This window comes from Triticum dicoccoides, chromosome 3B (assembly GCF_002162155.2).
Source record: "Triticum dicoccoides isolate Atlit2015 ecotype Zavitan chromosome 3B, WEW_v2.0, whole genome shotgun sequence".
NCBI classification, from domain to species: domain Eukaryota; kingdom Viridiplantae; phylum Streptophyta; class Magnoliopsida; order Poales; family Poaceae; genus Triticum; species Triticum dicoccoides.
In genome coordinates, this window is record NC_041385.1 from 747,957,599 (window position 1) to 747,979,117 (window position 21,519).

The window sequence follows — 21,519 nt, forward strand, 5'->3', positions numbered from 1 at the left end:
CCACAGAGGCTCCAGAAGAAGAGCAAGTTCCAGCTGTTGACTCCAACGCAGTTGAAGACATTGGTCATGAAGACAATGTTATTGATAATGAAGTCCTTCCTCAGATTGAGCATCAGTTGGTATCATCGCCTGCTCCAACAAGCAGTGAATACATCATCATTGGTCATCCATTGACGCCAATTGCCCGGGATGATTCATGGGCTGATCGCCCGCAAGGAGAAACCTCTGTTCAAAATGCAACACCCTGTACTCCACCAGCGCCAGTCACCAGCCCAATGGTGAATGACGACAACTACATGGAGACCACACCATCGCCAAAGGCGTTGCCTGTTTCCAACGGCTTCACAAAGGCCTCAGGCCATCGGTCTCCATGTCCACCATCCCAGAAGAAGATTCACGACAATCCAGCTCAGTGGCACGTCAAGTGTTCCCTAAAGAGAATCCTTCTACGACGGTCCCTGTGTTTGAAACCAAAACTGCTGAAGACATTCCGTCTGCATAAGCAGATGAAGAAGAAAGATGAGAAGAGAGAGTTGCTACACCCCTTGCCCCAAATCAAGTCATTCTTGAGGAGAATGTGATCGTGCAAGACCCTCTGGTCGTTGACCATACGGAGGTTGAGAACAATCAGACTGCCACAAACACTGTGGAAGCCAATGACCCTGTCTTGGCTGAAGATCATGTGGATCCTGAAGCCAATATTGTGCCTGAAGCCGAGGTGAACCCTGAAGCTTCTGTCACGCTGGTCCCCAATGACGGCGCAGTTCCACCCCCAACGCCTCACACTATGGTGACGGCTTACAACCATGATATGGAGTTGATCGCTGTTTGCTGGACCATTCTGGTTCCTCCCACTGGTCCAGGGCCCCAATATGATTATCATGTGTAGCAGCAACCACAAGTACAGAAGCCTAAGCCAAGACTGCCAAGACTTCCAGGTGCTGCAATAGCCCCTGGATCCTTCACTGTAAATAGCTTCAGAGCCCACAACACCTTCTTTGACAGTGACAAGAATCCCTACTCGAAGCCAAGGATCTCTTCAGATCGCTTCTGGAGCCATCAACAGCGCAGCTACTACTCTTGTGTTCTTATAACCAAGAAAGAATCTCCCCTCACATGTGCCTTGATTGTGAAGCTATGGCTGGGCTCCCATTTCTTGAAGAAGCTCTAGATTGATTTTGTGATGCTGGCCTTCTGGAACTCGTCACAGCCAAAGAGCACTGGAATGAACAGCTACTGCTATAGTTCTATGCTACTCTTCACATACGTGGATACAACAGGGATCCGAAGACATGGATCCTTGAGTGGATGACAGGTGAGTGCACCATGAAGCCAAAGCTCAGGACATCATTGAGCTTACCTCCCTGCCCACTCCAGGTGAATTGTACGAGCCTGGTTGTCAGCTTCACACTAATGCACTGCAGAGCATTTTTCTACGGCCTGAACCCAATATGAGTCAGATGCTCAGCATGATGAAGCCATTGCCTCGTGATGCAGAATATCCAAAGGAATTCTTTGTCCAGGACCTCGAGTACTTGCCCCGCACAGTTTATCATATCCTGAAGCGTACTCTTTGGTCCATTAAGGGACATTCTTTTGAAGCCAAACTTGAAGGCGCCATGAAGACTTTGGTTTTCTATATTGTCAATGGCATCAAGTTCAACTCCTAGGATTTCTTCATCAGACAACTTGCTGCATCTGGGATTGACCTTTTTGGCTTGAAGTGTTATGCTCCATGGGTGATGCACCTAATCAAGCTTCATTCAACTGTCAACTATCAGCCTTCTGCACGTAACCATCTGGTCTTCTTGCGTGAGGTTTATCTATCTGTTGAAGCCATCTACCCCGATCCTACCAAAGATCCACTTACTCTTCACAATGTTGATAATGAAAGCTTCACGCAGCCCATCGAAGGAGTCCATGTTCTGAATGTTGTTGTTCCTACCTATCCGCTTGCTGGCAATGTGCGTCTGCCACTCCATGCTAATACCAAAGCCACTGCCAGTACAGTTGCTCAAAGGCCTTGGAAGCGTTCTCGAGTCCTCAATGATCGTGAACTGCTTGTGGCCTGACATCAGAAGCAAGGCAAGCACCATGACTGGCTGAAGCATCAAATGCATAGTCTCTTGGTGGATGTCAATCGCATTCGCAATCTGGCTACCAAGAACTCTTTTGTTGCCCATGAGAATGCTAGGTGGTCCTCAAAGAGCCTCACTCTGCTATGTTCTGAAGATGATCTTTAAGCAGATGGCTTCACCGTAAGCTTCAAGTTTGACTCCAGGCCTCCACCTAATGCAAGTTGGCGTCATACTCCCTCTCTTGAAGACTCTGAGAATTCATCTTCGGCTGCAACTGTTGTTGCCAATGTCGTCGATGAAGAAGATGATGCCACTTCACCCACTATGACTGCACTATGTATCGACTCTGCACCAGGCCCTTCTGCACCACCAAACTCCTGCAACGACCCTGCTCCACCATCTGCTCCTTCTGGGAACGAGTATATGCTCTATGTCTTCAAACCTTTTTGGTCATTACTGACAAAAGGGGGAGAAGCATATGAGTTGATAGTCTTCAAACGAGTCCTTATGAGTGGCTGCATTATTTTTTCCAAGTATTACAACTCTCGTCTTTTGATACATTTGGTTCTCTGAGTTGTAACACTTCAACTTGATGGTCGTCTGCTACTTTATCTGCTATTCTATGATGCGATGATAAATCCTGCATGAAGTCATTCTGCAGATGTCCTTTTTCCATTATGCATATCAATATATACATTACTTACTTATATGCATAATGCATTGTCTTCACACTTTGATGATGGCCTCCACAAAGCAAAACCTGCCATGTGCATTTGCATTCAAACGCAAGTCATCTATATGCACATCTTCAGGGCGAGCCTCGTCTTATGTATGAAGACAATACTCACAACACTAAAACTTTCACATATTTTTATCCCCATTGAAAACTTCCAACTAGTTTGTCATCAATCACCAAAAAGGGGGAGATCGTAAGTGCATATAGTGCCACCCCTAGTTGGTTTTGGAGTATTAACGAAAAACCTGGTTGAGGGACTAATGTGTTCGTGAGAATTGCAGGATAACACAGGTAGTAGTCCCAAATTGATTCAGTTTACCTACCATAGATGACCCCTAAAAATGTGTGAAGACATTGAAGACAATGGTGGTCTGTGAAGACATTCACATTGAAGACTATGACGAAGAAGACATCTCGTGAAGACTATGGACTACGAAGACATAGTTGTTTCGTAGTTTCCTATTCTTCTTTGTTGAGTCATAGGAATCACCGTACTGTTAAGTGGGCTCCCAGTCAACAAAGTCAGAGTGACTGATGTGATGCTCAACCAAATCCTATGTCTTCGAGCGAAGACAATGAGAGCAAATCTTATGCAGAGTTGGATGAGTCAACTTTACTTGTAACCTAAGTCAAGTTGTCACGTGTGTTTGAAATCTGACCGTTGGGCACGTGTCAGTTCCTTAGTGACCCAGGGTCATTTTGGACAAATCAGGTTGGGTTGCCTCGTGGCTATAAATAGCCCACCCCCTACACCATAAATTGGTGGCTTCTCAAAGTTAGTGCACGGCTTTTGTTGTTTGAGAGCAACCCACCTCCGAAGCCATTGAGAGAGAATCCTTGCGAGGACAAAGCCCAAAATACCTAGAGCCAAAGAGTGTTAGGCATCACTGAAGTCTTCTTGTCCGCGTGATCTGAAGACTTATTACACTTGAGGACTATGAATCCTCCAGCCAGTTAGGCATCGCGTTCTGAGCATCCAAGAGTCATTGTGGATTGCCGGTGAACAAAGTCTGTGAAGGTTTGGAAGTCTCCCTTGAAGACTCACCAAAGTGATTGGGCGAGGACTAAGTGTTCTTAGCTCAAGGGGAATAAGGTGAAGACACGGTCTTTTGAGTTGAATCTCAGCCTCCCTAACCAGACGTACAATTGTGATAACAACTAGAACTGGTCCAACAAATCCCTTGTCCTCTCCGAGCAACTGGTTCTATCCTACCTCTCTCACCTTACTTACAGTTTGTCTTCGTGAAGTCTTTGCCTACTTGCTTGATCTGTTTGACTTCACTGTGTGAAGACTATTGTCTGTTGGGCTTCATACTATCTTCCATCCTGATCCTTTCTACCTAGCTGCTCATAGTCTACATGCTTTCACTGCATTACTACTTGACTATGGCTTGTCTAGTGTAGTCTACCTTCGGCTGCATATCAATAGGACACATTTCCAATATTTGTCTTCGAAACACTCTTGTGTTGAAGACTTCCATAAAAATCGCCTATTCACCCCCCCCTCTAGTCTAATACTAGCTCTTTCATGTACCAAGCTTTAGCATCACCCTTTAATGAGAACGGAAATAACTTCAGAATATAGTAATAGTGAATCTTCTCATCATGAGCAAAAAGGGTGGCTATGTCATTCAACTTAGTAAGATGTGCCATAACAGTTTCAGTTTCATAACCATGGAAAGGATCATATTCAACCAAAGTAATCAACTCTGGGTCTACGGAGAATACATAATCCTTATGAGCAATAACAATAGGTGAAGTAGCAAACTTGGGATTTTATATTTCATTTTAGCATTCAGAGATCTTTCTTTATACTTGCGTAATAATTTCTCTAGATCATCTCTGTCCTTACAAGCAAGAATATCTCTAGTGGCCACCTCACTCATAGTGTACCCTTCTGGTACCTTTGGTAATTCATATCTAGGTGGACTAGTTCTAGGTGTTTCAAGAGTTTTAGTTTCAAGTTCATCATCAGATTCAACAATATCGTGTTGTACTCCCTCCATCCGAAAATACTTGTCATTAAAATGGATAAAAGTGGATGTATCTAGACGTATTTTAGTTCTAGATACATCTCTTCTCATCCATTTTGATGACAAGTATTTCCATACGGGGGGAGTATTACTTTAGCAATTTGTTCATCAAGAAATTCACCTAGTGGCACATCATCATCAAGCAGGGTACTAGCATCATCATGAGTAGCATTCATAGCAGAAGTAACATCATCAATAACTTGCGACATATCGGAATTAATAGCATGTAGTGGAGTTGCAAGTTTACTTATAACAGAAGGTGAATCTAAAGCAGAACTGGATGGCAGTTCCTTACCTCCCCTTGTCTTTGAGGGAAAAATCTTAGTCTGAGCATCCTTCAGATTCTTTATAGTGATAATATGATAATAAGCCCAACTGAATCAACAAATATAGCTATGCTCCCCGACAATGGCGCCAGAAAAAGGTCTTGATAACCCACAAGTATAGGTGATCGCAACAGTTTTCGAGGGTAGAGTATTCAACCCAAATTTATAGATTCGACACAAGGGGAGCCAAAGAATATTTGAAGGTATTAGCTGCTGAGTTGTCAATCCAACCACACCTAGAGATTAATTATCTGCAGCAAAGTGATTAGTAGTACAGTAATATGATACTTTTGATTATAGCAGCAGTAGTGACGGCAACAGTAATAGTGATAGCAGTGATATGATAGTAGTAACGATAGCAGTAGTAACTTGGCAACAACAATATAAGATAAATTCGTAGGCATAGGATCGGTGACTCATTGTATGATATTCATCATGAGACAGTTATAACCTAGGGTGATACGGCACTAGCTTCAGTTCATAAATATAATGTAGGCATGTATTCTATAAATAGTCATACGTGCTTATGGAAAGAACTTGCATGACATCTTTTATCCTACCCTCCTGTGGCAGCGGGGTCCATATTGGAAACTAAGGGACATTAAGGCCTCCTTTTAATAGAGAACCAGAACAAGGCATTAACACATAGTGAATACATGAACTCCTCAAACTACGGTCATTACCAAGAGTGGGCCCGGTTGTTGTCACTCCGGGGTTGTCGGATCATAACCGTAGTAGGTGAGTATAACTTGCAAGGCTGGATCTAGAACATGGATATAATGATGAATTCATAAAGGGTTCAGATCTGAGTTCATGGCACCCGGCCCCAAAGTGACAAGCATTAAGCATAGCAAAGTCATAGCAACATCAATCTAAGAACATAGTGGATACTAGGGATTAGGCCCTAACAAAACTAACTTGATTACATGATGAATCTCATCGAACTCCTCACCGACCAGTCAGCCTACAAAGGAATTACTCACTCCCGATGGGGAGCATCATGGAATTGGCGATGGAGATGGATTGGTGATGACAAAGAACAAAGATCCCCCTCTCCGGAGCCCCAAACGGACTCCAGATCTGCCCTCCCGGGGAAGAAATGGGCTTGGCGGCGGCTCCGTCTCGCGGATCGCGATAATTCTTTCTCCCTTATTTTTTTCTGGAAATATATGATTTTATAGTATCAGTAGGATTGTCTGTGGGGCCACCAGGTGGGTACAACCCACCTGGGCACGGTAGGAGAGGGGAGCTCGCCCTAGTGGGTTGTGCCCACCTAGGTGCCCCTCTACAAAAGGTCTTAGCTCCAGAAATTATTATTATTGATATAAAAAATCCTCGCAAAGTTTCGTTCCATTCCGAGAACTTTTATTTCTGCACAAAAACAAAACCATGGTAGTTCTGCTGAAAACAATGTTAGTCCGGGGTTAGTTTCATTCAAATCATGCAAATTAGAGTCCAAAACAAGAGGAAAAGCGTGAGAAAATGTAGATGTGTTGGAGACGTGTCAATAGCCTAAGCTAACTTTATGACTGTGCCACTTTTGAGCGTCAACACATGCCCCCCTGTTTTTTGGCATAGCTAGCGTGCCGAAAATAACTTGTACCAAGTTTGTTCTAAGGACGATGCCAACACTCCATCGGCCATTTAAATGTTTTTAGGACGATAAGTATGTATCGTCCATGTTTATGCTAAGGGTGATAAGTATATATCGGTCATTGCTTGTGTGAACTTCTTGATGCAAACTTGGGCGAAATCTTCTCACCTTTATGAACAGTCCAGTGATAAAGTTTAATACATATGTATCTCAAAACCATCCTCAGAACCATATTGTTCACCCTTCCGCTAGTATTTTATAGATAACCAATAATGAAATTCCTCTAATCCTTGCTTTTGCCTGCATCAAAATTTCATTAGTGGCCAAATCGATGGGCTTTAGTTCGGCCTTACCTATGTTGGCAAGACTAAACATCGGCCTTTGAGAAATATGAAACATGTCATGATCAAAATGATCGCTGGATGCTTGTTGTGCCAACTCATTTGCTCTCCAATTTTCCTGTCTAGATATATGAGCAATGCTAAAATAATCCAAAGTAGAAATTATATCTAGACATTTATCAAGATAAACATTAAGTGATTCGTCAAAACATTGAAATACTTTCAATAGTTGTTGCACACTAATAACGAATCACCAAAAGCCTCAATATGTGTAGCACCTATGGCTAGCAACTTCTCCAAGCCGAATAATAATGCTTCATATTCTGCTTGATTATTTGTGCAAAAATATTCTAATCGGCATGAGGCTTCATAAAATAGCACCATAAGGAGATATATAAACAATACCAACACCTTGGCCATTGTTATGAATTCAACCATCAAAACATAATCTCCATAGTACTAGAGAGACAAGGCTAATATCTAATATTATGCATGTCATAAATCCGATGCTTAGTAATAAAACCGACAATTATTTGGCCTCTCGTAAATTTGACAGACTTGTATGCTAAATCACATTAAATCAAAGCATAACCCCACTCACCAATTTTGCTATGAATTGGTCTATGCAAAAAAATCGAATGGCATCTGAGGGAGTCCTGGATTAGGGGTGTCCGGATGGCCGGACTATGATTGTCGGTGTCAAAACCGGCAGATCTCGGGTAGGGGGTCCCGAACTGTGCGTCTAGGCGGATGGTAACAGGAGACAAGGGACACGATGTTTTACCCAGGTTCGGGCCCTATTGATGGAGGTAAAACCCTACGTCCTGCTTGATTAATATTGATGATGTGTGTTACAAGAGTGGATCTACCACGAGATCAAGGAGGCTAAACCCTAGAAGCAAGCCTAGGGTATGATTGTTGTTCGTCCTACGGACTAAAGCCATCCGGTTTATATAGACACCGGAGAGGGCTAGGGTTACATAGAGTCGGTTACAATGGTAGGAGATCTACATATCCGTATCGCCAAGCTTGCCTTCCATGCCAAGGAAAGTCCCATCCGGACACGGGAGGAAGTCTTCAATCTTGTATCTTCCTAGTCTTGGAGTCCGGCCGATGATGATAGTTTTGCTATCCGGACACCCCCTAGTCCAGGACTCCCTCAGTAGCCCCTGAACCAGGCTTCAATGACGACGAGTCTGGCGCGCATATTGTCTTCGGCATTGCAAGGCGGGTTCCTCCTCCGAATAATTTATAGAAGATTGTGAACACCAGGATAGTGTCTGGCTCTGCAAAATAAATTCCACGTACCACCGTAGAGAGAACAGTATTCACACAAGTTCAATCTGCTGACGTATTTGGTGGCGTGACGTCACACCACTACCAAGCCTTTACTCAAATTGTTTTTATTGTACCGCCTCAGCGCATTTAGCGAAGCGGTTTCCTTGGCACGTCTTGTTGAAGCAGAGATCGTGTTCCCCTTATTCCGGGATTCTCATAAATACGGACGTGGGTAACCCAACCGCGCCTGTTGCCACACCCCCTCCATCGAAGGCGGGTTCCAATCGGTCAAAGGGACGGCTCTTGGTATTCTTCCTCTTTATAATGAGACCAAGGCCCGTTCTTTTTCTTCAATCCTCAATCGAATCCGCCCCTCGCCCGGAGTTCCAACACCCAGGGCTCCAGATTCGGGTACCTTCGACCTTTGACAATGTCCGGCTCCGACCTGCGAGGCTGGTGGATGCCCTCCTCCATCACGGAAGAGGACGTGCTAAAGCTGAGGGACCCAGGTACTTAACCTACGAGATTTCGCATAGGTTGCCTGCCTGAGGGCAAGTTATTCCTACTCCCGAGCTCGGCGAGAGCTTCGTGTTCGTGTCTCACCGTCGTCGGGGTTTAGGCTTCCCGATGGATCCCTTCGTGAGGGGGCTCATGTTTTACTATGGGCTGGAATTCCATGACTTGGCTCTGGAGTCCATCCTCCACGTCTCATCATTCATTGTCGTCTGCGACCTTCCTCCGCACTATCCCTCACTTCGGCTTGTGGCTCAAAACCTTCAACGTGGAGCCGAAGATGATTGAGGGGCGTCAGGCAGAGTGCGGCGGGGCGGTTATAAGCAAGAGGGCCGATGCTCCATGGCCCGAGGGATCTTTTCAGGAGGAGCTCAGCTTATGGCAACAGGAATGGTTCTGTATCACCGCTCCCAGAGGCAGCAGGCAGAGGCCGCCACCCGTCTTCCGCTCGGGTCCTCCACAACGGCTGACGTCATGGGTCAACAAGGGGCTTGACTGGGGGCCGTCCAAAGACGTACCCCTGTTGCAGGACCGGATTCGAGGCCTCCAAGAAAGGGAGATCAATCTGGTCATAGTGGCACAGGTTATGCTGATTCGGCGCCTACTGCCCTGCAAACGTCGCCCCCTCCGCCTGTGGTATTTTAATCCGGAGGGGCCACGAGCTCTCCAACACTTCATGGGTTTGACACCCGCGGAGATGTACAAACTGTTCTTCGGATTGCAAGAGATGCGTCCGGTCTTGACCGAGGATGCTGGCCTAAGCTAAAATCGTCCGGATACTCAAGTAAGTAGCCCTGTGTCCGGACACATCGTCCATTTATTTATCATGGGTTTGCCTTTTAACCAGCTATCCCTTGGACATGAGTGGATAGCGCAAGAAAAACTGATACGGTGTCCGGCCCCCCTCCCTGAGACCACGCCGGATCCCGTGTTAATCAAAATGTTGGAGGTTGCACCTTCGGAGGAGGGCGAAGGGGGGCACAGGGAAACTACCACCTCTGCCAATGAGGCTTTCAGTAAGGGGGGGATCGAGAGTCCCCCCTTCCAGGGGGAGAAGAGGACCGCTTCCGAAGACCCGGAGGCCAAGGCCTCAAAGCGGGGAAAGAAATCTGCACCGGAAGGTCCGGTGCTGGGAAGAGCCCCGGCCGCACTGTCTCCTTAGAGGAATCAGCCCTCCAGCGAGCCGTAAGTAAAAGGGGGGATTTTGTAATCGGGGACACCCCTGCTTTATTTCTAAGGGTAACCGAAGTTTTCACCTTGTAGTTCGCATCTCAGCCCATCTCAGCAGTGCTCATCTTCGGGGGACCTTCGTCCGGAGATGATGGAGAGCGAAACGCCTCCATCTGCCACCCCGTGGGGTGGGGCGGACGACCCTGAGGTGTCGTCATGGAGGGTCTCCCCGAGTCCGGCGGGGCCGGGGAGTTCGGCGCCCATTGGAGTACAGCCGGTGGAGCTGCAGGATTTGCTCAAGAGGGCGTCTATCTCAGAAGATCACCGCACATTAATGAGTACGGTGATTGAAAGGATCTCATCCGCCGAGAGCGGGTTGTATGAGGCCGTCGGAAGTTTGCTGACGGGGTTTGAGGTACGCAAAAAATGACATACCTTTTGACAGTTTTGCACATAGAGTGCGCCCTGTATAGATAGTAGCCCCTGAGACTTGGTATGCTGTCGAAAGCGACAGCATGCCAAGGATCATAATCTCAGTTATAGAATATCGCCTTTCCTATGCAGGTGGCGGAACGTTCGGTGGCCAGCCGGACTGATGGAGTTGCCGAACTGAAGAGGCAATTCGATGTTGCGAATGCGGACATCGCGCTGGTCAATAAACGACTTAATGAGTCGCAAGGTAGGTGGTTGCTCCACAGTTGCCTAGTAAGGGAGCTGACGCCCGTTCCTTACAATTTGTATGCTTGATGCAGATGGTGCCGCTGCTGTGGAAGACCTTTGAGCAGAGCTTGCTCGAGCCAAGGAGCAAGCCAGGAAAAGTGATGCGGCTGCCTCAAAGGCAGTGGAAGAGCTAAAAGCCGAAAAGGCTGCTCACTGCCGAAGCAGGGAGGAGATGGCCAGAATGGCTGTGAAATTAAGAGATGCTGCCGACCGCTATGAGGTTCTTGAACGAGAACGCCGAGCGGAGCAAGAGGACCTGAAGAAGGCCGCCGCCGAAGCCAAGGATGCCCGTGGTACGATACGAGCTATGAAGGAGGAACTGCGTCAGGCCGGAGACATTGTGGCTGGAAAGCCCTTTCTACTGCGTAGGAAGTTTACGGATCCAAAGTATGCTAAGTTGGGCCAATTGTGTGGTGCGGAGGATCCTTATCTGGATTTGGCGGCTAGTGCGGCAGACGCAGTCGTGCACTTCCGAAGCCAGAAGGATCACGAAATGGAAGAGCTTTTCTGGTCTCAATTCCATAGTCCGGAGCGTCCACTCCCGTTGGCTGATCGGCTGGCTGAGTGGGCTGAGCTGAATAGATTGTCCGGACTTGCCATGACGGATGTGGTCGCTGATCTGTGGACGGAAAGGCCCAAGCCAAAGAGTTATTTTGGCTAGTTGCAGCAATTCCTTGGGGCGGTGCCGCATATCCAGGTGATGAAGTGGTCGGCATGCATAGAAGGTGCACGGATGGCTCTCGCCCGTGTGAAGACATACTGGGCAGAGATGGATGCCACCGTTGTTGCATCCCGGGGTTCGGACAAAAGCCGATTACCCGCCGAGCATTATTTTGAGGAAGTCCTGCAGGGCGCTCGTTTAATAGAGTCGCAGTGCTCGAAAGATATTATGTTTAAATGACATGTATGATTTCTGAGATCATGTTTTTAATGCAACGGCTTTTTATACTTGTGCGTTCAAGTATTGAACTATCTCCTGTGCGCATGTATATGTATGAATAACCTGAAAGATGGCAGTCTTTGGCTTCAGCCCCCATGCACATGGTGCGGGGGTGTTTGCAAAAAGGAAAGCGCTTTTTCACACTTAATCCAACGTCTTGGTCCTTTGAAGGAGGTGATAGCATAGCAAACTAGGCAACCGGACTATAATGCTTTATCACTTTCACTTAGCCATAGGAGCTCGAAGGTGGGGCTACTATATAGCCCCTACAGGCACTGCACTCTCCGAACTCGGGACGCGTATGTGCCTGACCGGGAAGCGGTCCTTCGTCAAAGCAGAGGAATTATAAACATTCCAATAGTTGATCGAGTGGTTGACCAGTCTCTCGCTATATCATGACAGTCAGTTTTTGGCTTTCTCTACTGAGGTGCTCGCCCGGCCGAACCGGGGCACAATCGCAGTAGTTCTCCTGGTGCCGCGTTAGCCGATGGAGCGGAACGTAAGGCATCAAAACACAGGAGCCGGGCAAACCCAACATTTGACCAAAGCCATGATTCGGAGCTGATGCATATAAGGCCTAACTCGAGACGCCGAACACTCCCTGAGGTGTTCGGACTTTATGATACCGGGCAGAACAATGCCCTAAGACCCTAGTGTCCAGGTATAGGCGGGAACTTCTGACGCGGCCGATGCCAAAACGCCAGCCTCCTCCTCGGTTATGGTAGAAAACCGGGGGATGTGTATCAACAAGAGGCAGTAAGAAAGGTTTACGCGGGGTCTTAATCTGAAAAGAATCCTTGCAACGGGTCCCTGCTGCACGTCTACGCCTGTGTCTCCGTTGTGTTGTATCCTGGACGGGTGTAGCACGTGCTTCATCTGTAAAACAGAAGGACTTAGGTTGGAAGAAATATCGTGCAAAAGTTGTATTTAAAATAAAGTATAATTTGGAAGATGAATAAATTTGAGCTTTATTGGCTCTCATCGTTTATACGCGCGGCCCCTTGTAAAGGGGTATGCGGCTGGGAAGCCCCTTGTTTATTTATGCCGGACCCGCCTAACCGTGTCCGAGGTCTGAATGACCTGTTTTTAGGGGCTTTGACCTGCAAGGTCGGATTAGTGTGTGGCTGTCAAGGCAGTCTCACGTTCTCCGTGGCCGAGGAACACTCGGAGTTACTCTTTAATGAGATTATGCTGCATGGACCGGGCATTTTAAGCGTAAGAGACGCGTAATGTGGTATTGCGTTAAAGCGGGCGATAGCTTCGCGTCCCAGTAGTGCTTGCGGGCCACTGTGAAATGGGGCGATATGGAGAGTGAGCTTTTCGCGACGGAGGTTGTCGGATGAATCGAACACAACCTCTAGTGGTACAGAGCCTGTACAATTGGCTTAAAGGCCTGGCGTCACTCCTTTGAAGGAAGTGCTGCTATGGCGAATTTTGGTAGGGTCTATCCCCATTCCGCGGACGGTGTCCTGGTATGGCAGGTGCCGCACTGTATTTTCATGTTATCACATGAAGTGAGTTCACTGTTTTGACTTCTAATGGGAAAGTCTTCTGTTTTCCGGCGTGCTGCTTGCGGGGGTTCGTCGTAGTCTTCGCTTGTTGTGTCGAGCCCCTTGCGTTCGGCGTTAAGTCGGCCGGACTGCTTGAAGACCCAACAATCTCTGTGGGTGTGGTTTGCAGGCTTCCCGGAGGTACTATGTATTTGACATAGCCTAACCAGAATTTTGTTTAGGTTGGATAGCTCATCACTATTGTCCTTGAGGGGCAGTGTTTTGTTATTCGGCCGAGAGCTTTTGAATCCGGCGTTGACCACTGTTTTATTTGGGCCATTTTCCTTATTCCGGTGCTGATCTTTTCTGCATCGTGATTTCCCATTTCCATCCCTGACTTCGGATGTGCTCGGGTCGCTGGTGCTGCATCTAGCCAGCCAGCTGTCTTCCCCCGCGCAAAAGCGGGTCATGAGGCTTGTTAGTGCGGCCATTGTTCTTGGTTTTTCTTGGCCGAGGTGTCTAGCGAGGCATTCGTCTCGGACGTTGTGCTTAAAGGCTGCTAAGGCTTCGGCATCCGGACAGTCGACTATTTGGTTCTTTTTGGTGAGGAACCTGTTCCAGAATATGCGTGCTGACTCTCCGGGCTGTTGAGTTATGTGACTTAAATCGTCTGCATCCGGAGGGCGGACATAAGTCCCCTGGAAATTTTCTCTAAACGCATCCTCGAGCTCTTCCCAACTTCCAATGGTATTTTCTGGGAGGCTTTTGAGCCAATGCCGAGCTGGCCCTTTGAGCTTGAGGGGTAGGTATTTTATGGCATGGAGATCGTCTCCTTTGGCCATATGTATGTGTAGGATATAATCCTCAATCCAGACTCCGGGGTCTGTTGTTCCGTCATATGCCTCTATGTTTAGGGGTTTGAATCCCGCTGGAAATTCATGATCCAGTACCTCGTCGGTGAAACATAATGGGTGTGCGGCGCCCCTGTATTTGGGTGTGCCGTTGTCTTCAAATGCTCGGCGGGTTGTGTTGCTTCCTGGAGTCTTCTTTTTTGGCCCATAGATAGACATGACCGGGTTATCCTTTTTCCGAGGATCTTTATGCTGATCGCGTGTCGGCTTGTGTGCGGCGCCCCTTGCTGCTCTTAGCCTCTCATCTGGTCGTCTATCCGGCCAGGCGACCTCTTTCTTTTTTGACTGTGGGGGCTCTAAGGCCTCCTCGTCGAATTCGGGCAACAGCTTGCGCTTCGGATAGCTCTTTGCCTGGCAACTAGCGCCATATTTATCTGCGGTATTGAGTACTTTGCTCCATCTCATTCTGAGTGCGTCCTCCGCTGTTTTGAGCTTCCGCTTTTGCTTCTTCAAACTTCTTGCAGTAGCGACGAGCCTTTTACGAAGGTTCTTATGCTCTGGTGATGTGTTCGGCGTGAGATCGTCTAGGCTCTTGTTTTCGCCAGAGATGGTTTGCTTGTCTGGTTCATCATATTCGGATGGTTGCTTGGTGGCATGTTCGCCGTCCACTGCTTTGTCCTGCTCTAGGGCCGGGTCCGTATGGGTGTCGTTTTTATCGAGGCCGGACTTCGGGCGGCGCTTGCGTCGCCGTTTTGGTTGTTTGTTGGGGGAGTTGTCCTTCGCCACGTCCCGTTGTTCATCATTATCACTTCCTTTTGGTGTATCCACCATGTATACGTCGTGAGTTGGGGTGGCTTTCCAGTGCCCGATAGGCGCTGGTTCTTGGTCGTCTCTGGCATCGTCGTCCATACCGTCGATGTCTTCGGAGTCGAAGTCTAGCATGTCGGTTAGATCGTCGACAGTGGCTACGAAGTGGGTGGTGGTTGGGCGTTGAATTTCTTCGTCATCCGCATCCCAACCATCCTGACCGCAGTCCGGCCAGGGCTCTCCTGATAATGAGAGATACTTTAGCTAACTCAAGATGTCGCCGAAAGGTGAGTGTTGAAAGATGTCTGCGGCGGTGAACTCCATGATTGGCGCCCAACCGGATTCGATTGGAGGGGGCGCGGGAGGCTCGGAGTCCGGCGAGGAGTCTGGCACCTCGGAGTTACGGGCTTCATGAGGGACAAGATCAGTGTTCGGCTCCATCGCCGTAGAGGTTGCAGCCCTCGAGGCGGTTTCTAGCCATTCGTCCTCGATCTGCGCAGCCGACTCTGAATTTAAGATCGGAGCGGACTCGAGTGCGGCCTCCAGGATACTGTCCGGCTGCAGAGCTAAATCATGCTCGTCACGATAGTGCGGCACGCTCCGCCGTGGCTCGAATCCATCGAGGATCAAGTCCCCGCGGATGTCAGCCGTGAAGTTCAAACTTCCAAATCTGACCTGGCGGCCAGGGGCGTAGCTTTCAATCTGCTCCAGATGGCCAAGCGAATTGGCCCACAGTGCAAAGCCGCCGAATATGAAGATCTGTCCGAGGAAGAAGGTCTCACCCTGGACTGCGTCGTTGTTGATAATCGAAGAATCCATCGAGCCTATCGGTGACGACACAGAGGAACTCTCAATGAAAGCACCAATGTCGGTGTCAAAACCGGTGGATCTCGGGTACGGGGTCCCGAACTGTGCGTCTAGGCGGATGGTAACAGGAGACAAGGGACACGGTGTTTTACCCAGGTTTGGGCCCTCTTGATGGAGGTAAAACCCTACGTCCTGCTTGATTAATATTGATGATGTGTGTTACAAGAGTGGATCTACCACGAGATCAAGGAGGCTAAACCCTAGAAGCTAGGCTATGGTATGATTGTTGTTCGTCCTACGGACTAAAGCCATCCGGTTTATATAGACACCGGAGAGGGCTAGGGTTACATAGAGTCGGTTACAATGGTAGGAGATCTACATATCCGTATCGCCAAGCTTGCCTTCCACGCCAAGGAAAGTCCCATCCGGACACGGGACGAAGTCTTCAATCTTGTATCTTCATAGTCTTGGAGTCCGGCCGATGATGATAGTTCAGCTATCCGGACACCCCCTAGTCCAGGACTCCCTCAATGACTTTTGGCCGGACTCCCGGACTATGAAGATACAAGATTGAAGACTTCGTTGGCATGGAAGGCGAGCTTGGCGATATGATATGTAGTTCTCCTCCCATTGTAACCGACTCTGTGTAACCCTAGCCCTCTCCAGTGTCTATATAAACTGGAGAGGTTTAGTCCGTAGGACGAACAACAATCATACCATAGGCTAGCTTCTAGGGTTTAGCCTCTCTGATCTTGTGGTAGATCTACTCTTGTACTACCCATATCATCAATATTAATCAAGCAGGAGTAGGGTTTTACCTCCATCGAGAGGTCCCAAACCTGGGTAGAAACATCGTGTCCCTTGTCTCATGTTACCATTCGCCTAGACGCACAGTTCGGGACCCCCTACCCGAGATCCGCCGGTTTTGACACCGACATTGGTGCTTTCATTGAGAGTTCCTCTGTGTCGTCACCTTTAGGCCCGATGGCTTCTTCGATCATCAACCACGACGCTGTCCAGGGTGAGACTTTCCTCCCCGGACAGATCTTCGTATTCGGCGGCTTTGCATTGCGGGCCAGTTCACTTGGCTATCTGGAGCAGATCGAAAGCTACGCCCCTCGCCGTCAGGACAGATTTGGAAGTTTAAACTACACGACTGACATCCGCGGAGACTTGATCTTCGACGGATTCGAGCCACAGCCGAGCGCGCCGCACTGTCACTATCGGTGTCAAAACCGGCGGATCTCGGGTAGGGGGTCCCGAACTATGCATCCAGGCGGATGGTAACAGGAGACAAGGGACACGATGTTTTACCCAGGTTCGGGCCCTCTTGATGGAGGTAAAACCCTACGTCCTGCTTGATTGATATTGATGATGTGGGTATTACAAGAGTAGATCTACCACGAGATCAACGAGGCTAAACCCTATAAGCTAGCCTATGGTATGATTGGTGTTCGTCCTATGAACTAAAACCATCTGGTTTATATAGACACCGGAGAGGGCTAGGGTTACACAGAGTCGGTTACAATGGTAGGAGATCTACATATCCGTATCGCCAAGCTTGCCTTCCATGCCAAGGAAAGTCCAATCCGGACAAGGGACGAAGTCTTCAATCTTGTATCTTCATAGTCTTGGAGTCCGGCTGATGATGATAGTTCGGCTATCCGGACACCCCCTAGTCCAGGACTCCCTCAGTAGCCCCTGAACCAGGCTTCAATGACGACGAGTCCGGCGCGCACATTGTCTTCGGCATTGCAAGGCGGGTTCCTCCTCCAAATAATTTATAGAAGATTGTGAACACCAGGATAGTGTCCGGCTCTGTAAAATAAATTCCACATACCACCAGGATAGTGATGTCACACCACAACCAAGCCTTTACTTGAATCGTTTTTATTATACCACCTCCGTGCGTTTAGAGAAGCGGTTTCCTTGGCACGTCTTGTCGAAGCAGAGATCGTGTTCCCCTTATTCCGGGATTCTCATCAATACGGACGTGGGTAACCCAACCGCGCTCGTTGCCACGCCCCCTCCATCGAAGGCGGGTTCCAAATGGTCACGGGGATGGCTCTTTGTATTCTCCCTCTTTATAATAAGACCAAGGCCCGTTCTTTTTCTTCAATCCTCAATTGAATTCGCCCCTCGCCCCGAGTTCCAACACCCAGGGATCCAGATTCGGGTACTTTCGACCTTCGACAATGTCCGGCTCCGACCTTCGAGGCCGGTGGATGCCCTCCTCCGTCATGGAAGAGGACGTGCTAAATCTGAGAGACGCCAGGTATTTAACCTACGAGATTTCGCATAGGTTGCGTGCCCAAGAGCAAGTTATTCCTACTCCCGAGCCCGGCGAGAGTGTCGTGTTCGTGTCTCACCTCCGTCGGGGTTTAGGCTTCCCGATGGATCCTTTCATGAGGGGGCTCATGTTTTACTATGGGCTGGAATTCCATGACTTGGCTCCGGAGTCCATCCTCCACATCTCATCATTCATTGTCGTCTGCGAAGCCTTCCTCTGCACTACCCTTCACTTCGGCTTGTGGCTCCAAACCTTCAACGTGGAGCCGAAGATGATTGAGGGGCGTCAGGCAGAGTGCGGCGGGGCGGTTATAAGCAAGAGGGCCGATGCTCCATGGCCCGAGGGCTCTTTTCAGGAGGAGCTCGGCTTGTGGCAACAGGAGTGCTTCTATATCACCGCTCCCCGGGGCAGCAGGCAGAGGCCGCCGCCCGCCTTTCGCCCGGGCCCTCCAAAACATCTGACGTCATGGGTCAACAAAGGGCTTGACTAGGGGCCGTCCAAATACGTACCCCTGTTGCAGGGCCGGATTCGAGACCTCCAAGAAATGGGGATCAATCTGGTCGTAGTGGCACAGGTTATGCTGATTCAGCGCCTTCTGCCCTGCAAACGTCGGACCCTCCGCGTGTGGGAATTTAACCTAGAGGGACCACGAGCTCTCCAACACTTCATGGGTTTGACACCCGTGGAGATGTACAAACTGTTCTTCGGATCACAAGAGATGCGTCCGGACTTGACCGAGGACGCTGGCCTAAGCTGCAATCGCCCGGATACTCAAGTAAGTAGCCATGTGTCCGGACACATTGTCCATTTATTTATCATGGGTTTGCCTTTTAACCAGCTATCCCTTGGACAGGAGTGGATAGCGCAAGCAAAACTGATACGGTGTCCAGCCCCCCTCCCTGAGACCACGCCGGATCCCGTGTTAATCAAAATGTTAGAGGTTGCACCTTCGGAGGAGGGCGAAGGGGGGCATAGGGAAACTACCACCTCTGCCAAGGAGGCTTTCAGTAAGGGGGGAATCGAGAATCCCTCCCTCCAGGGGGAGAAGAGGACAGCTTCCAAAGACCCGGAGGCCAAGGCCTCAAAGCGAGGAAAGAAATCTGTACCGGAAGGTCCTGTGCCGGGAAGAACCCCGGCCACACAGTCTCCCCAAAGGAATCAGACCTCCAGCGAGCCGTAAGTAAAAAAGGGGGAGTTTTGTAATAGGGGACATCCCTACTTTATTTCTAAGGGTAACCGAAATTTTCACCTTGTAGTTCGGATCTCAGCCCTTCTCAGCAGAGCTCATCTTCGGGGGACCTTCGTCTAGAGATGATGGAGAGCGAAACGCCTCCATCTGCCGCCCCGACGGGCGGGGCGGACGACCCTGAGGTGTCGTCACGGAGGGTCTCCCCGAGTCCGGCGGAGCCGGGGAGTTCGGCACCTACTGGAGTACGGCCGGTGGAGCTGCAGAATTTGCTCGAGAGGGCGTCTATCTCAGAAGATCACCGCACATTAATGAGTATGGTGATTGAAAGGATCTCATCCGCCGAGAGCGGGTTGCATGAGGCGTCGAAAGTTTGCTGACGGGGTTTGAGGTACGCAAAAAATGACATACCTTTTGATAGTTTTGCACATGGAGTGCGCCCTGTATAGATAGTAGCCCCTGAGACTTGGTATGCTGTCGAAAGCGACAGCATGTCGAGGATCATAATCTCAGTTATAGAATGTCGCCTGTCCTATGCAGGTGGCGGAACATTCGGTGGCCAGCCATACTGATGGAGTTGCCGAGCTGAAGCGGCAACTCGACATTGTGGATGCGGACATCGCGCTGGTCAATAAACGACTTGACGAGTCACAAAGTAGGTGGTTTCTCCGCGGTCGCCTAGTAAGGGAGCATATAACTCAATAAGAGAGAATAGCCATAAGAGAGAATAGCCATAAGTATTGAGATATAATGTGTAGTAACAGCCCATAATGCAATAAATATTGATATAAAAGCATGATGCAAAATGGACGTATCACTATTCTACTCTTACTACCACTGCTTGTCTCTATGGTTTTGTTATTGTTGATGATTACTCAAGATATACATGGGTGCATATAATTCTCTATAAGAGTGAAGTGCAGGATGTCTTCAGACGCTTTGCCAATCGTGCCATGACGAACTATGGCGTCAAGATCAAGCACATCAGAAGTGACAACATCACAGAATTCAAGAACACCGGCCTCGACACTTATCTTGATACACTGGGCATCACTCATGAGTTTTCTGCTCCGTACACACCTCAGCAGATTGGCATCGTTGAGCGCAAGAATAGAACCCTCATCGAGATGGCTCGGACGATGCTAGATGAGTACAAGACTCCAAGGAAGTTCTGGCCTGAAGCCATTGACACAGCATGCCACGTCATCAACCGAGTTTATCTTCACAAGCTTCTAAAGAAGACATCATATGAGTTGTTTACTGGTAAGAAGCCAAACGTCAGTTACTTTAGAGTATTCGGAGCTAGGTGATGGATCAAGGATCCACATCACACTTCAAAATTTGCACCGAAAGCACATCAAGGTTTTATGCTTGGATACGGAAAGGATTCGCACTCCTACAGAGTCTTCAACCTCTTTCACTATAAAGTGGTTGAAATTGTGGATGTGCGGTTTGATAAACTAACGGCTCGCAAAGAGAGCACCTGCCAAATGTGTTAGACGAAGTCCCTCCTAGTGAATCTATCAAGCTCATGCGTACAGGAGAAATCATACCGACCGAAGCTCTGGCTGAAGATGAACTCGTCATTGCACCAAGTCAACCTGAAGACAATGCTCAGCCTGAAGTCAATGCAGAAGCTGAAGACAATGATCTGCTTGGGCAAAATCTTCGCCCAGTACACCCCCGTGTTGCTAATGAAGTACAGATTGAGAAGATAATTGACAACATCAATGCACCTGGTCCTCTCACTCGTTCAAGAGCAACGCAACTAGCAAATTTATGTGGGCACTTTGCATTTGTCTCTATACCTGAACCCAAGAAAGTTGTTGAAGCCTTTATGGAACCTGAATGGATTCAAGCCATGCACGAAGAGCTTCATCAGTTCGAGCTGAATAACATCTGGGAACTAGTCAAGCATCATGATCCTCACAAGCATAATATGATTGGCACCAAATGGATCTACCGCAACAAACAAGATGAACATGGTCAATTTGTCAGAAACAAGGCTCGTCTAGTTGCATAAGGTTACACTGAAATAGAAGGCATTAACTTTGATGAAACATTTGCTCCCATGGCTAGACTTGAAGCCATTCGCATACTGCTTGCATATGCCAACCATCACAAAATCCTTCTGTATCAAATGGATGTAAAGAGTGCCTTTCTCAATGGCAAGATTGAAGAAGAAGTGTATGTTGCACAACCACCTGGCTTTGAAGATCCAAAACATCCTGATATGGTGTACAAACTCAACAGGGCACTGTATGGCCTCAAACAAGCTCCTCGCGCCTGGTATGACACGCTCAAAGACTTCCTAAAGAGCAAAGGCTTCAACCCTAGCTCTCTAGATCCAACACTCTTC